Below are 15,239 nucleotides of genomic sequence, written 5' to 3'. Positions count from 1 at the left end.
CAAAAACCAAAAAACAAACAACAACAACAAAAAACCACAACAACAAAAAACCAAACCAAACAAAAATAAAACAAAACCAAACAAAAAACCAAACCAAACCAAACAAAAAAAAAACCCCCAAACCAACAAACAAAAAATCAACACAGGAGAGCGAAAACTACCCCAAAACTGTTCAAGTCCACTGTTTAAGAGACCTTTGATTAAGATTGAATCTGATGATAATTCTACTGAGCAACACTAAACACTGGCATGGGTGCTATTTAGCAAGAGAAAAACCTCAAATTATTGCCTTTGAAAACTAAGCACTGTCATCCATACACTCAATACTGCTTTTTTAATTAGCATTCACAGGCAATTATTGGAGGGGGCGATCAGTTGATCATACACACATTAGAGACGCAGTCTTTTGTCATTTTTTTAAGTGACTTCTGCCAGCAGTAAAGAACGTGGTCTGACAGAAATCCTGGCACCCAGACTGGACAGAAGCATCTGAGACCACAGGCACTTCTCACTACCAAGTCCATTTCAGCTTCGGCAGCGAGACCTTTCACCATTGCTTTCTTCCTGCTTGTGGCTGCAGCAGTAGAGCCACTAACATTGAAAGGGTCTGCTGCAGAACCAACACAACTCTGCTTCATCTTCTCCAGGTCACAGTTTTTTTCAGACACACACTTCTGAGTCAAAGAAAGAGGGTGTGACCATCTACCTTCCAATTAGCACTGAAACCAGGGCAGTAAAGACATAATGCAGCTTCTGTGCTGAGGATACACTGGCTGGTACATCCACCTACTGCAACAGGTTTCCTGACCCCTTGGTGAACAATGTGTTCTCCTCAAACCTTATGTTTCAGAGGTCACACCACTATAACTACACGTTCATGTCACTCTTTCTAGGGTTTCTGGAAAAAATCAGAAGCACAGTTGAAGCAAAAAAGCCAGATCCCATCTTCTTCTCCAGCTCCAGTGAGGAGTTTCCAGGTTTAGTGGAATATTAGGCATATTAGTGGAATATTATGGTTTGCAGACCTTATACTAACTGTACTGGTTTCTTTTTGCAAACAGTGTGGGAGTTAATGAGCATTCCCAGCATAGTATTACGGGTCTGGGACTTGTACGTTTAGTTTTTTGACAACTGGGTATGCTGTAAAATTTCTAAGCATCCTGTGGGTGTGCTTGTGGAGGTGGGAAAGTAAGCCATAAAGACTGGAAGATTAATGGGATGTCAGAAAATGAAGAGTAGTATAATGCAAGGAGGGAACTTGGGGACAGAATGAACAAGAGAAAGAAAATATAAATGGGAAGAGGATGGGGAATAGAATGAAAAGACTCTGGAAGGAAGAATGAGAATGAAACTGAAAGGAAGAAATCAAACATAGAAAAGACACACCTCATTTATCAGCCTTTTCTAAATTGTTCTAATTTTTACAGAATATTTACAAAATTATAAAACCAGGTAGAGAGTCAGTAATACAAAATCAATACCTTACTACTCCAGTAAGAGAAAGCAGTCAACCAGATTTCAGTCAGGCTCTAATGTTCATATATAAAATAACCAAAAAAATAGTAGAACAGCATCAAAGGGTGAGCTGGGCACTATCCAGCCTTGAATAATCAATGGCCACATATTTATTTTCCTGTCAAACAGGCAGTACAGGCACAAATAATTGCAAGCAAAAGACAAATCTTATAAGTCCCATATCATAGTTCAGCAAACTAACTCTGCAGCTACTGCTGTGTCAGGAAAGACACAAAACCATGCTCTGACAGAGCCTGAACGACATCTCAAAAGAACTGGTTTTAGCCAAAGGTTGTCAAACCAAAACACATCATTATAGGAAACCTGCTATTCACTCAAAGTGTCTTCCAAATCTAATACCAAAATCAGAATGGAACAAAGATTATGCAGGAGACCTATTTCTTATTTGCTTTAAATTGTGGACATGGTCACAGATAGAGGGATTCTAGCTCATGTATTCACCTTGCATAACAGGAACTAGAGATACATCAAATTCCTGACAATGGAAAGTGTCTTTTTTTTTTTTGTTTCATATATAGTAGTTTTCTCACCTTAAAAAACAGTTTTTGTTTCATATGCCCCATACAGGCTATGTAACAGTCCATTGCTGGTTTAAGACTAATCCTCAGAGAATGGCAATTTTTATGCACAGCTAGTTTCTAGGTTTAGACAATATGCTAAAAAAAAATGAAGCATCTCTTGGGAAAAAAATTTATGTGAAAAGAGAACACTGAAGAGCAGGAAGGAAACAAATGATTGTATTTTCATGCTTGCATACACACCTTAAAATTAAACTGTTTATCAGTAATACACACTGTACAAAAAGTAGTGAACCAGTATTACAGAATTTGCCACTACTAACAGATTTTATTGATAAGAATTTGTCCCTAATATTTTCCTTCTATTTGACAAAGCTTAAAGCTAAACAGTTCTGAGATTCAGAGGACTGACACAATTTTTATCAAATGGAAAACATGCATTCAGAGTTAAAAAGAACTGACTACAACAGTGATTTACAATGGAAAATGGAATCACATCAGAGAATAATATTCAGAACAGCCATCCAACAGGAACAATAGGGAAAATAATATAACTATTTTTGAAATGGAACTTAATGAGTTCATCAGCAGTATTTCATAACCAAGTTGTCTACCACTGCAGGCAACTACACTTAGCAATTTTAAAGTGTTCTTCTTAGAATTTCTGTCTATAAAATCCTATGTTACTCTTTGCTTTAAGTGTCTTATTTTATAAATAAAGACTCAGAAGTAGTAGTTTTTACCAAACACAAAGCAGATTGGTTCTACTTTGTAAAAATGTGTGGATAGTTAGAGCAACAGCAAGACTCATTTCTGCTTCTCACAAGGTCGTATCTTACAACAAAAAACCCTTTTACACAACAAATTAGTATAGTAAAAAAATTTGTACATATGCTATAAACTTTAACCTATGGCAATCAAGAGAGCAGGGGGCAAAGAAAAACAGAACAGCATTTAGTAATATGTTAGTAACAGAGCATAATATAAAGTGCATACACACAACCATACACAAGTGAAATAAAACAATGACCCCACAAACTGTAAGCCTACAACACTAACTACTCAAAGATTAACAACAGTGATCCTCAGATTGCAAAAATCATAATGAATCAGGGAGTTAAGGAGTGATAGCGTTAAGTCCACCAATAATACCCTTCTCCACTCAAAGCACTTCTCCATCTGGCATGTCATAACATAATATGTTACAGATACATTGAAACTGAATTCCACAAATTTAAGTGCTTAAGAAGGCTCAGTGAATCACCAGTTCAACATATGAAGGAAATAAAAGAAAAATCAACTTGCTCAAAAGCTAGTTCTACCATGAAAAACTCTCTCAAATATTTTAAAACATCAAGGTTTCTCAGCATCCATCAGGGAATGCATTAAATAGCTTGGTCACAAGGGTGGTATCAGCCACCACTTGAAAAAAAGGCCTGGGTACTTCAATTTATGTTTTAGCAAAACGTAAAGATACTCATTCAGCAGCAGCTCTGAAGAGATGTTTATACCAGATACATTTGCTCATTTTCCCTATCAATGAGAACTGTTCATTTTATTAACATAATTTTTGATTCATTTTATCCCATCTCATCCCATTTGGTCCTTTAGACAATCACAGACAAGCAGAAGAATAAGTGTCATGCAATCATTAGTACAAATGTGTGTTTTTCACAATTATATCACGTGGCTGTTTTCAAAAGCAGGCGACCAGACTCAATAACCCAGAAGATGCTGTCCAGGCCAGCATGACAGTTACAGTCATTCTGCACAGCAGAACCCCTTTTGATCACTTCCTTTCCCACAAAGATAATAACCCTGTGAAGACTAAATAGAAACGTAATTAGAGATTTAAATAAATACATATTGCAATTCTAATTTGAAAATACCTCCTAAGAGGGAACCAAGTAATTTTTTTTCCATCAACTGCCAATATTGTAACTATTGTATAATGTCTAAGATTGTAATCTTTTATTTTACAATTGCCACTAGTGTTATCAGAACAAACTCACAAAAGCATGGCTAAAAAAAAGCAAGATTCTTTTTCATCATTAGAAACGCAGCTTGGATGAGCAAGCCTGGTTCTCACAAGGGAGCGTGGTAATGACACTGAGCTAATTTGGGGAGAGGAAGATTCCTAGCATAAGGTCAAACTAAAACCAAGAAACTTGAATGACAGGCAAAACTGACTGGCTCCAGTGCTACAGACACAGCTCCCAAACTCACACTCCAACTTCTCAGGGTATCAGACTCACCATGTGGATCTTTCTTCTCCACTCAGCTCTGTCTTAGGGAACTTCACATCATTATTTCTTTATCCAGTGAAAATCTGTCCCTAAGATCCCATGCCTGATGGTTTTCATCTCTGTGGATTATCAACTTCCCTCTCGAATGAAGACGTGTTAATTGGCAAAAATATTTACAGTCAATACTATCTGTGACAATTACTACAACTTTCATGAAGAAGTAGTGTTACAAATGTAACTAATTGTTAACTTTCATGTAGTTAAATTTCACAAGTACCTCCACTACCGATAATCAGAACAGCTCTCCAAGGAAATGCTCTTTCACGTTTCAGTTTGGAAGGACTGCATACAGAGAAGTCACACTCAGACTAGTTCCTCACTTAGAAATTATGTTCCATAGCTACCAATGTACACAAGAACATTTCTATTTTGCTTATTAAAATCAGAACAGTGACTCTGACTGAATATCATTCTGCAGGGAACTGATGACCCTGTTCAGGAAAGGCTGTGGCAGGAATTCAAATGAAAATTTTCACTATACACACACACACACACACCCCTATGCATATGTATGTATGTATATACACTACTCAACAGCTGTGATTTTAGTGTGCTGCCACATCCTTACCTCTCATATAGTAAAACGTTTACCATGTCCCATATGCAAGCAGTAAAAGTGTAACACACCACAAAAAGAATTATATATGTTGCTTAGCTGAAGGAAGATCCATAATTACTAATTAGTCCAGGAATCACTTAAACAGAGTGGTCTGACAACATGGCAAGCAAGAAATACCACAACATTCCCTTGCCATCAAGAAATAATCTGCATTAAAACACAGTAACCATAGAACAGGACAGACATTGAAATAACCAGTTGATAAATTAATGTATATTCTCTGACAGGGAATACAAAAGGCTATTACAGTCTTTCCAGAGTAAGTGCAAAAACAGTTTCCAGATTATACCTCTGAGTATCTTCGACTGGCACTTAATATTAACTAATTTCATTTGATAGAAGATTTGCTATATTGGGAACTATTTCAGTTACTTTTCTAAGTTTACTTCACACAGCTCATTTTATTTGTATGAGAGAGCAGTTGCTATTTCCAACACAGTAAGCTTTATAAGGTCCAAAAGGGACCCCTTTATGAGACCGAAAATTCCCAGTCAGATCTTGCTTTATAGTATTTGTCCCTTCTCCCTGCCTTGCTACCATTACAACACGCTGCCTTCTTCAAATAATTTTCCTATAAATAATGACTAGTACTACTTGAAGATCAAGGGATTGAGAAACGTTTGTAAGCACTTGAAGCTACCAATTACAAGTAGTTCTTAGTCATTTCTTACAGACATCAAAAGTGAAAGAATAAGAAGTTACTCCAAAAAAAGCTGCAGTTCAATTTAAAGAGCTCAAACAGGTAGGTAAGCAGTGAAGAAAATTTGGCCACCTCAGTCACAGTCAAGACAAAATGACCTACTGAGTAGAACTAATAATTTACTAAGAATTGTTGGAATTCTTGCTTTGAGATATCGCTCAGCTATTTTAATTTCAAGAAAAAGTAACAAAAATCTAAAAGTAGAAATTAAATGGCAATGAAATTCAGCTGCAGTGTAAAAACAGCATTTTATTTCATTTCCAAAAGTCCATGCCTCAAAAAAATTAATTGGTATATCACTACTCCTGAAAATGAGCCTACTTAGGGAAGCACATCTCTATGTTCATTATCATCCCATCTGTCTTTTACTCTGTTCATCTCTAAAATCTGAGCAATAAATGAAAAGGTCAAATTGACAATGTAAAGCCAAAGAATACAGGCTTCCTTCTAATGATATTCCAGTTCTTCTCGTTTTGGCCTTTGCAGTTTTGGGAGGAATGAGAGGTTAAGATATTATCATTTTCTACAGAAATGTAATAGGTAATACTGACGTAACACATTTGCTGGACTAGAAAAGTACATTTTAAGCCTTAAGAGGCAAGAGTCCCAAAGCTAAATATTTAAATATGGTTAGGTTATAATATCTACCTTCTGTGAGCCCATGTTTGGAATACACAACTTCTTCTGGTAGAAGGACTTTCACATGAAAGGAAAATAGGGATAAAGCACAGTTATAAACCTAATCATGTCCTCAAATTAGGTCAGCCTTTTGTTTCTTAGAATAGCAAGAAGTAAAATAGCAAGAAGCGTTGCACTACAAAGGTTGAGGGGGAAAAAAAAAGAAACAGTAGCAATAAAATACTAGAAAGCAAAGAAACAAGATTTTTCAACACAGCTAAATAGCTTGCCAAAACACTTATTCACTATAATAGTGTAATCAAAGCAACAGATGGCTAAGAGCTAATGGAACAGAAAGGCATCAGGAACTGTTGTAAAGAATTATCTCATGAAACATCAAGCAGTGTTCCAAAGTTTACCAAGCCTTAGGCTATCAATGTGACAGTAAATTCAAAGAAAGTATCTGGCACCTCTGAGGACAGATCAGCTAGATCAACTAGCCCATAACAATTACAAATTTTGTCCTACAATGTTGTATTTGACTGTAGGAAGAGTATAAACTCAGAGTAGAAATGATACAAAATTATAAAAACTAACAGGCAACAAGGAAATGCGGGTGTTAGAGCCAGATCAGGCTTCTTAAAATGTTTCTCTCACCTCTTACACAACTTGACCAATCTCTAAAGCCCTTATTAATAATGAAGCAGTTCACATCTGAAGATGTGGCCTCTCTATTAAAAACACAGCTGTCCCTTCCTGTGAAGGTTAGAGAGCAGAAAGAAGACAAGGTTGCAGCACCTCTTCTGTCCTTGTGCAATCTCAACTTGCACCTGCCGACTCAAGTCCCATCACTGAAGAAGTATAAGGACACAAAATTTCATTACTAATTCTGATATTTGGACAGAAGCTTGTGACCAGGTGTTTTCTCCTACCTCACATCATCATTATGTACATGCTCACTCCATTAGCTGGTTGAACAAAGACATTACAAAACAGAAATGTCAGGTTTTACTTTTAACTCAGTCTTAACAATTAACATTAGGACTTAGCTACTGAAGGGTTATTTTTTTTCTCTGTTTACAAAAAAACCCCAAAATTTCAAACAGAATATCCTAAATGGTATGCTCTGAATGATTTAAATATTTACCAAAACCCATCTGAGTTTTCTTGGTCTCCTGCTAGTCTTTGCAACAAGATAATAATAACCTATGCAAATGACATCTCATTTCTGGAATCTGTGCATATATTGTCAACAGCCCTGAAGTGCCCTCAAGTATTTAAAAGGAATGAACTTTAAGAAGTTATTTTATTTTAAATTCTTTTCAGTTAATATTTTCATAGTCAGTTACAGACAGACCTTCATCAAGGTCAGATTTGCTGTTGGATCACATTTCAAAATATTTTTTTTCTTCTTAATACAAAGATCAAATTCATTGTATCACCCACCTACAAGACAGTCTGCAGGTAATTTGGTGAAGAACTGCAGCACCACAGAATAGCTGAGGTTGGCAGGGACCTCTGGAGATGAACTAATCCACCTGCTTGCTCAAAGGAGGGTTTATGAGATTGGTTGCTCAGGAACGAGCTAGAAAACATTCTTTCTGCTCCATTTTCCCTTCCTAGTTCTTCTCACTCCAGGAAAATGCAACAATGGACTTGTGCAGTCATTTTCATTGAGTTTCACTGAGGTCAGCTTGAAAGAGAGTAAGCACATGTAAACACACCAAACACTTCTTCAGTGCTGGTAGTGTTACTCATGCCCTGACAGCAATATCAGTCTTCCAGGCCTTCTTGTAAATTTGTCCACTGGGAGAAGCGTGACAAGATTGGCGTCTTTTTGCTACAGATTCTACATTTAAATAAATACATTTTATAATTCTAGTATTTTTTAAAAAATAAATGGTCAGTCTCTTGGAAAACAAATGGGCAATGCTATATTATGCAAAAACTTTACTATGAAGGAAAAAAAATCTGAAGTCATCTAAAGAAAAAGAAATACTGCATGTAGCTTTGCCTGCAGCTCGCACATGCACTGGGATCCAGTTCTACTAGCGAAAAAAGGCAAGTCCCCACCCCTCACTTCAGCTATCAGCCAGTAATGCATTTTGAAACCTTCACATAAATGGGAATTTATTGGGAGTCCTACCTGCAGAAGGACAGAAGAGAGGTAAAAGAGGAGAAGAAAAAGCAGTTAAGTGCACCTCTTCTTCCACACAGAGGACATCGTTCATTATCTAAGAACTGCACCATTTTGATGCAAGATTTCTCCTTTCTAATGCAACATGCTGTTCAGTTCTGTGTGCCACTTCAAGTTAATCCAAAGGTTTAAATCTATTTTACCATAAGAACACCTCCAAATGTACAATAATGCAGAATTTCATGTGGCATAGAGTAGCAGATCAAGAATACAATGAAACATCGGGTTTTTTCCAAGAAGATTAAGACAAAGATTTTTAACCTGAGAAAGAGGTAAAATGAATTATATTATCTTATTTAGATGAGTATCATAGCTAGTCGATCATATTTTTCACTCTGCTCTATGCAGATGTGGCTTATTAATGCTCTGTATGTTCTTCTTGGATCATCTAATTGCATTACTGCAGAACCTGTTAACAATCAACAGCCAACAGTACAAACCACAAATAAAATTACAGTCTGGGAGAGGCGTTTAACAATAACATACTATCTTATCTGCAGAAAAAGAACCTCAGAGTAGCTTCAGTTTTGAAGAAAGACAGATACACAAAAGTACCAATTAAAAAGACTGGGATGGATTATACAGAGACCCAGCCAAAGCCAAGATCAGTCTCTGCTCAGCTGTATCCCCGGAATTTAGCAGAATTTCATACGGACTTTTTACCTTTGACTATTTAAACCAAATCAGAAATATTTTAATCAATTTAGTATAAAACATTGAATGAACAAAGATTTTGGAAGACGACTATCTTATTTAATCTCATTCTTTAATGACTAGACACATGTAATTAAAACACTGCTATATCTGATATAGAAAAACCTTCATGGTTCTCATTCCAATCTTACCTCAACTATTTTCAACAAGATCTAATCTTAGCCTGCCTTTCTTCATCTGTAACAAAGTAAACATCACTTCTTATTTCACAGCTCCACCTTATCCATCTCTGAGTCCATCCTCCAGCCTTTCTGTAGTCTTGTTCTCATAGCAGCTCCTTTCATTCACCTTTCTCTTTGGAGTTACCTTCAACCCCAAAATTCAGTTTCCAGTTTCCATACTGTTCCCAGTGTCCTCCGTTCTACCCCTACAGCATATTTTATTTACAAAGCCTTTCACAGCTGAGCAGTTCATAGCAGTGACCCATGTCTCTCTGCAAATAAATAGATGAATCAATTATCATAGTTGCATTAATTACTGTAAAGTATTAGAATCAGATACATTCTTGCCCTTGTAGGTATTATCTAGTCTTACTGCAGTTTTAGTTTCTCAGTGTGGTCAGAGTTGTCCAAGACATAATGGTTGACATGTTTCCAGGCCAGAGAAACCACCTAAACAGATGGACAACCAGAACACAGGAGCAGACTATGCAGAAGCCTCTAATTTGAAATAATTTCTGTCTGCAAAAAAAGCTGAACTCAATATTATTAAACATTCCTGTGTTTTCACGATGGATATTCTATGAGGACTAATTTTTAGTGATCACAAATGACATTTACGAATTGGTATCAAACCAAACCAGTCTTAATGGGGAGATCTAAAAGACAAGGTCATTTTTAATAGCTTTCTAAAGTGTTCTTTTTCTTTCCCCTCACATACACACACTGCATAGCTCCTAATTTCTTAGAACTTATTTAGTATCTAAAATTTTCGGACCAGTGACACTATCCAAATTCTTCAAAAAGCATTATCAAACTCTAAGTTAATATGCATTTAAAACATCATCTACAACTGAAGATTACGTTTTCATGTTTGGTTGACAACTGGCCAAATTAATTGTTATGAATCTTCAAAGAAAAGGACCAGGAGTGAATTTAAAAATTATCCAGCCGATCCTCACATAAAATTGTCACTAAACAGAATACAAAGATTTTGGCAAACAGCTAAGTGATGATTCATAGCAGAGTGAAGGGATATAAAACATTAATGACTTCTCAATTTTCACCTATTACTTTACCATAAAAGACAGTTATATAAAAATATTGTTCAGATCAGACACATTTTCAGGAATACCCATTTATAGAAACTATTTATAAACCACTTTCTTGCACTATCATAAAAACAGGAGCAGAAATTATGAGATTAGTAGGGCCACACAATAATAAATCCTTACAAATAAACGCTGGAAAGTGAAGGCTATTTGTTGTGCTGCACTGAAAAGTGCAATAAAGTGCTTGCAAATACTCCATTATCCAGTCACAGATTTTCGGTCTAATTCTGCATTTATGAGTCACAAACACCTACATAGAAAAAAAAAGAAAGAAAGAAAAAAACCCAGACACATAATCTGTCAATCCACTTTGATTAACCATTTACACAGGCTAGGAGCAGTGAAGAATTTTCCTTTTACCATGTCACAGTTGGACATCAATTGCATTAGGCTTCCTAAATTACCTCTATATAGGGCAAGTGCACAATGGCAAAGTGATACAAAGCTTTCTATATCACAGCTGAAAGCAGAGAAAGTCTGCACAATCCCATAATCTGTTTCTAATTCAGTATACATCTTTTAATAAATGGCACAGACTCATCAAAATCTGAAAGATCAGGATCTCACAGGACAAAAGAGCCTATCACCATGTCTCTTATTGTCAAGGTTTTATAACTCAGCAGTAAAAAGTTGAAGTCAAAATGTGAAAATAAAACCCCTGTTAATTTTAAAAGAAAGCCTCTATTTTCCTAAATTTACACAGTATAAAAGATTAATCTACTAGTTCAGAATGACTTCTCCACCAACAAGTCTTTTTTAATGTTAATAATCCTTGAAGAATAGCAGTATTTTTAAAATTTTTTAAAAAGATAAATCTTCCTTATATATTCTCTATTTATTAGATATTTTTTTCTAATACTTCTAGCAGCAACGAACATGATGACCAAACACTACAAAATATGCCCAGAAACTTCAGTGACCACAGGAAGATGAAATATTTGGGTATTTGAATTTACATTTTTGGAATATCCCCAGGAAGTGTCATATTTAAGTGACTAATCACTGGCATTCCAAACATTTATATGAATTCAGAAACAATAATGTTCATAATACATATAGATAGATCTACACTATTATGCATCAGCATAGTGCTGAAACAGACCAAAGCCAATCTATCAATCATAACGTCACTAGCAGTACCATATTTGTGTCATTTTTTACCTTCTGCATGCTATACTAACAACAATGAAGCATATTTGATGGTGTTTTCTTTAGCAAGGGCACAGAGAACAAATATCAACTGACTTGGGATCTAATACATCATGCTTCGCATTTTTCATCTGGAAAATACATATAATCATCCAGAATTGAAATGTATGCTATATTTATTTAGTTATTGCTCTATGCATCACCTTCTCTTGAGCTTTCTGAATAATTCCTCTGCCTATGTCTACTTTAAAAAAACCCCAAACCAATCAACAAAACAGCTGGAAACACTTACAAGCTAGATTTTGTAGCAAACGTGTCTCACCAACCATAAAGGACAATATCCCTACTAGAGCATTATAACACATTACACAACTGAGCAGTTTTAGGTCCCAGGTAAGAAGTCTATTGCAGGATATACAACAGCAAAGCTGAGCCCAGAAATGCATTTCCCCCCAGTGAAAGGTAAGAATATGTATTTTCTTCTCAACACTGCTTTATGCACTTCCTTCATTTTCAACTCTGCCTGTGGAGGAGACACTAGAATCTGACAAATACTTGGACTTTTTAACAGCTGAAGATTCACTTTCATTTGAAACTGTTGTCGTGACAGGTTTCCATAGTACTTTCTTGCAGCAATCACTGCTTCTGCCTTCTCTATTTCTATTCTAAAAAATAACTTTGAGCAGCAAAAAAAGGGGAAATTAAAAAAAAGAAAGCAGGGACGAGGGGAATGCCTAAATAAATTGCTTCTGCATCACAGCCAGAGCAGTAGCAGAAAGGAAGCGATACTAAAAGATGCTGATTGCTGTCCCTTCCCTCTTTGCAGGTTTAAATCACCAGAGTATGGGTATGCTTATTTTTAACATCAACCATCAATCAACCATGTGAATTCCTAGGTAAGAATTTATAGCAGCACAATTAATGAACAGTCTGTGAAACAGCAGTTTTTTCAATGGCTTAAGTCTGTTTTTAAGTTATAGGGAGGAAAAAGAAATCCACTTACTAGAGTTTAGACTCAGCCATATAAGATGTGATTTTCAGCAAGTCACTGAGGCCTAAACTCACAAAATGAGCTGAACACTTCCCAAATACACTGCCCGGATTGGACTACAGTTATTCTTCCCTTTGCCACATGAATATCACATCCCTTGGGTGTACACCATCTTTATTAAACAGATCCAACCTCTAAGCACAAATGAATTATCTTGTCTGCACAAGTAAATGATAAGCATGTAAGATCACACAGTGCCATGCCCTAGACCCAAGCCCTTTGGCAGCCACAGCAGCGTGCGAGCACCCCAGCTCTGTTCAAGGGCACCTCACTCCCTGCCAAACGAGACATAAGGCAAAGCCCTTCAGGCTTAGGGTGACCCTGGCCTTTGTTCCCACTTCCTGAAAAAGTGCTTTAACACTTCTTCACCAGCCCTTTCATTGTTTTCCTCACTTGTGCAGTCAAACAAGCAGACACCCAGGCCTATAAGGAAGCCCCAGGTACTTATGCTCAGGAAAGGGAGCAAGCAGCTGGTGAATCCCAGCAAAACCACCCCTAAAAGAGCTGCAAATGTGTGCTGAGGTTCAGCTCTGATAAACTGACGTTCTCTGCTGCAAATCTCATTCTCTGGTGCTTAATTCACCGAGTGCATAATTCAGCTCACTTAACTCACACAGAAGACTGAAATGGTACTGCAAACCCCACTCCTGCAGCCTCACACCACACTCCCTACTGCCACAATCCTTATTGTGCATGGTAAGACCTGGGAGCTTTTTAAGTGGGGTGCATGATCTCTCTCTCTAGGCTTCTGTTCTTTACCTGCAAAACTCAGATGTTGCTACTTCACTTCTGTCTCAAAGGTGCTACAGGGACAACAGCAACAGGAACGGTAAGGAATTCTGGTAATGTGGATTATCGAGTTATCTAATGTAGAGGGACAGATCAAATTCAGGTAAACTTTTACTGAAAAATGCCAGTCTCTCAGCTCAAAACAGAAAATCCAGAACACTAGAGAAGAGCAGCTCCATTTTGCCATGTACACCTGGAAACAACATGCAGTAAATATGAAACTTGGCACAGGGCATTTCTGGAACATGCATAAAGGTTTTTCAATCTTGGAAGCTGGTTTCCTTCTGTGAGAAACCTGGCCAACATACATGATCAAACAAGATGTTTATTGACTTAAATATTGCAATTTAGTACTATCTTTGAATTAACTGATCCTTTACAAAACATGCACCCATTTGTAACAGCTTACACAAGGACTAAAGAAAAGATGACAGCTGAGCATGTCAGCTAAAAATTGTATTTTTCTAGTTATGTACCAGTAAATAAAGCCATGTGGACTGACAAAAAGTAAAGATATTAAAAGATACACAGACCTATGCACAAGGTCTCTTTTAGACATTAGATAAGTTTTATGTGATATCAGATACTCACTTTTGGAGAAAATTAAATTAATATTTTAGCTTTTACGTTATCCATACATAATTTAGTACCTCTAATTACCAAGCTAAATATGAAAAAGTTGTCTTCATTTTCTGACATCCTGAATAGCTATTAAAATGCCATTTAAATTATGGACTATTGCCAAAATGTCTGATGACTGAAGCTCACTAATTTTTTTTTAATAGAAGTCCAGAGGAATTCCCAGAAACAGATCTTCGATATGCAATACTGTGCTTTATCTGTGTTCAAGTGGATCATTAGTATGTCATACACATTTTTAATAATGTCACACACTAAACAATTTAATCAAAACCATACAATTACAGTTTAAAAATAATTACAGTATCACCAGTGGAGAAAAGGTGATGGAAGGGAGAGATGTGGGGAACTGACAACTGAAGCAAACTGTCTACTGTCCCCTTCAGTTTATTATTACAGTATGATGCTCTGTTAATGCAAGCGCTAAGTTCTGCAGTGCACTGAGGTTTTTATGTATAAATTTACATTATGCCTTACTGCTAAAGTTCTGCAGCTTCACTCAACCTACAGAATTACCATGTCCATCTTCAGTAATCTCCAGTATAACTCATTTTCAAGAAACAACCTCCAATATAGAAAGTGGAACCTATTAGGTTACATGTGTTAACTACCTACACAAAATTATCTATCCATAACATGCATTTAAGTTCCTAAGATGTGAGCTCTAGTATACCCTTTCTTTACATGACTATTATCTCTACATCTGCACACAACCTTTTCAACGCAATCTTATATTAAGCAACTGAGTGGGTGCAGTGAGTACAGCATAAATATTTTGAGAGAAATTCCTGACTGGATCCTTTCAGTGCAGTATCTTAAAAGAACACTACCCCTCAAAAGACCAAGAGAGTTTCTTTGATTATTCCTGACATCATGTGCAAAACATTTCTTAGACACATATAGAGTCCCAGCAAACTACAAACATATGCACTGCATTTCAACTTCATGCTCTAATTTAAAAGCTTTAGTAAATATCAACTGATAGTTTAAGCACACAGATTTACATATATTTCTAAAGGCCTAGTATCATTGAAACATACACTTTTACTTGGGACAATACAGTATTCAAGCTTGGATCTCTACAGCACTCATCATTGGAGCTTTCTTTTCTCAGACACCACTCTTTTTTTCCA

The 15,239-nt window shown here is 36.4% G+C and overlaps 1 protein-coding gene across 1 annotated transcript in view; it reads right to left on the bottom strand.

Moving 5' to 3' along the window:
* The window catches only part of COG5 (component of oligomeric golgi complex 5), a 180,216-nt gene that overhangs the window by 64,668 nt on the left and 100,309 nt on the right, over positions 1 to 15,239 (bottom strand). The gene's annotated exons all lie outside the window — the stretch shown is intronic.

Source organism: Corapipo altera, unplaced genomic scaffold (genome assembly GCF_003945725.1).
Source record: "Corapipo altera isolate COAL_440 unplaced genomic scaffold, ASM394572v1 1b, whole genome shotgun sequence".
In the NCBI taxonomy this organism is placed as follows: Eukaryota; Metazoa; Chordata; class Aves; order Passeriformes; family Pipridae; genus Corapipo; species Corapipo altera.
This window is presented reverse-complemented; position numbering and strand designations above follow the sequence as displayed.